Here is a 3,119-nt window from a genome sequence, read left to right as displayed (position 1 = left end):
AAGAGGGGACAATAGCAGCCAGATGCTGCTAATCAAATGCACTTGTTTAACTGATCATGTGCTAGTGTGACCAGCTCTATAAAAGCAGGCGTCGGTTTGCTGGTCTGGAGCACTCAGGTGGCTTTTAATGAGGGAAGACCTCGGCAATGATCTTAAAGAGCGACCGCTGCTGCCCATCAATCGTGGAAGGCCTTCTCCAAACTATTTTACAGTGAAAGATTTTTCACATCCATCCAATCATTCTCTTCTACTCTCTCCTATCCTTACTGGGGTTGTGGGGGGCTGGAGAATATCCCAGCTATCATAGAGTGAGAGGCGGGGTACACACTGGACAGGTCGTCAGTCTGTCGTAGGGCTAACGCAGAGAGACAGACAACCACTACTCACATTAACACCTATGGGCAATATAGACTCACCAGTTAACCTAACTCCTCTAACTGCAGGTCTTTGGACTGTGGGAGGAAGCTGGAGTACTCTGAGAGAACCCACGCAGACACAGGAAGAACATGCAAACTCCCTGGAGAAAGGGAGATGGTTAAGGCTAGATGGTGGAGTCTAACTCGGCACCTTCTTGCTGTTAGGCAACCGCTGTGAGGGAACAGTGTTAACTGCAAAAACCCAATAACTACATCTCAAGACTCTCCAGGCCTCAGTTAGGATATTAAATGTTAAAGATGACAGTACAATTAGAAAAAAAGAGAAAAACAAACAAGTATGGCTTGTTTGGAAGTGTTACCAGGACAACGTCTCTTCTCTCTATAAAGGACTCCTTTGGTTTGCAAAGCTGAATCTGAACAACTTGCAAGGCTTCTGGAACAACATCCTTTGGATAGATGCGACCAAAGTGGAGACGTTAGGCTATAAAGCCTAATGCCACTTATGCTGTGTTTGGCTTTCAACAAATCAATACAGACCCCTCAGACCAGCTATCAAGCACGGTGATAGAGGGGTGATGATTGGTGCTTGATTTCAAGCCACAGGACAACTTGCAATCTTTGAGTTGACCATGAAGTCATCTGTAAGCCAAAGTATTCTAGAGTTAAATGTGAGAACACCTGTCCATAGCTGACCAGGACAATTATCCAAAACACACCAGCAAATCTACAACAGAATGGCTGAAAAGAGGGGGGGAAAAAAAGGGTGGGGTGGGACGGCAAATCAAGGTGTTGCAATGACACAGTCAAAAGCCAGACATCAACCCAACTGAAATACCGTGATGAGACATTAAGAGAGCTGTGCATAGATAATTGCACAAAAACCTAAATGAATTAAAGCAACACTGAAAAATAAGCATGCCAATATTCCTCCACTGGACCCAGAGGACCAAATATTTTCTTTTATTATGTCCTGGTCTGAAAAACCTCCGAACTGACAGTTGGAGTACCGTGATTATAACCAGGTAAGATTGTTTTTGTAAAAAGGTAATTTCATTTTTCTGAAGACTGCAACTTCAGGTTTCCAGAGAAGACAAATTTCTTCTCTGGAAACCTTAAAACTAGCCTAAGGACAAAAAAACAAAACAAAAAACCCAATGCATTGTATATAATGATCATAAAATGGATATTTTCCAGATGATTCCCTGATTAAATTAAAGCGACGATATGCTGACATTCTGCAGCTCTCATTACACAATGCTTCCATACAATTAATCATGGCCAATCAATAACCTTATCATTACGGTAATGCACAAACTTGCATAGATAAAGTGATATAGTATAGAGCAGCTTGATATTCATGTGCCCAAAGAGTTAACATGCTTTTTAAATTTATTCTATAGGCTTTTCTGACATTCCTGCAAGGAATAGCTGCTTTTTGTTGGAGGTCTAACTACCAACAAAACAAAACAGACACTCGGACCACTAACATATGCAAGTTTGCAGTTTGAGCCAGCGGGTATTTGTTAAGACTCAAAAAGTGGGAGATCTGAGTTGATCTTGAGATCATTCACAACCATAGCTGGATTGATCGCTCTCCTGCTTAAAGAGGCTCAGAAAATACAGGGCCTAGATCACAAAGAACACCATTTGAGAACAATTGTTTATATTATATGTAGAGAGAGATATCCTCGGTTTTTTTGTTTTTCTTTTTTTAACAGTATGGCTATTAACAGAGTGGCATATGAATGACATCATAGAATCGTCTGGATATAAAGGGCTTCACTGACTAGTCCTTAAAACATGCTTTCCCTGGGATCATTTGGATCTGACTTGTTCTTTTAGTGCATGGGGGGCTTGCCTGATTTTCACTACTTTTAATTTAAGGCCATTCATTTCTATTTGGCTAGACTGCCGCCTAGGGACTGAGAAATACAGGAGTGACATCTCTTTTAGTGAATTAAATTAAAACAACTCCACAGCATGTGGATACGAGGTCCTTTGATAGAGTTTAATTTAATGCTAAAGGGGAGTGCCACTCAATTTGTGACATTTGTGAATTTAATGTAGAATGTAAAGAGAGTAAAAGAAAGTAAGGTGATAGTTAACCAAAACAAGACGCGATTATCATTTTATCACAGGAAAAACTTTTTTTTTTTTCCTTTTAATGTATTTGAGAGGCAGTCCCCTTTAATATGTTTGCCTAACAGTTGGAAAAACACTGTAAAGTACAACACATAGACACTACTTTGAGCACAGTTCTATTAAAAGCGCAGGATTATAAAACATTGACATCATCAAGAGGACGTGCTATACACTGAGCTGAGAGTGACGCTAGCCTCCCATCTCTACCTCAGTCGCAGACATGACAAAGAAATCATGTTCTGTGCGCAAATCGAGTGAACACCAAACATCCGTGGTGTAACTCTATTATGCTACTGACTGAATCTGTAGAGCTACATCGATTGTGGTGGTGAGGGAAAAGCTTTTGTTGCGCATAACAAACCGACGAAACAGAGCGATGAAGTAAGAGTTCTTTCTAAGGTGGCTCCTGCATGACATGGTCCATACAAGAATAATAATAAAGAAAAAAAAATCGTTTCTTAATGTTGATTTTTTTCCCCCTCCTTCACTTGCAATTACCCACCAAAGTGCAACAACAAATTAACCCACACCTCAGGAGAGGAGAGGGGGGAGGTTGGGGGGGGGGGGGGGGGGGGGGGGCGGGGGGGGGGAGATGGGGGG

Source organism: Haplochromis burtoni, unplaced genomic scaffold (genome assembly GCF_018398535.1).
Source record: "Haplochromis burtoni strain Fernald_Lab_line unplaced genomic scaffold, NCSU_Asbu1 Contig_338, whole genome shotgun sequence".
NCBI classification, from domain to species: domain Eukaryota; kingdom Metazoa; phylum Chordata; class Actinopteri; order Cichliformes; family Cichlidae; genus Haplochromis; species Haplochromis burtoni.
Note: the sequence above shows the minus strand (reverse complement) of the source record.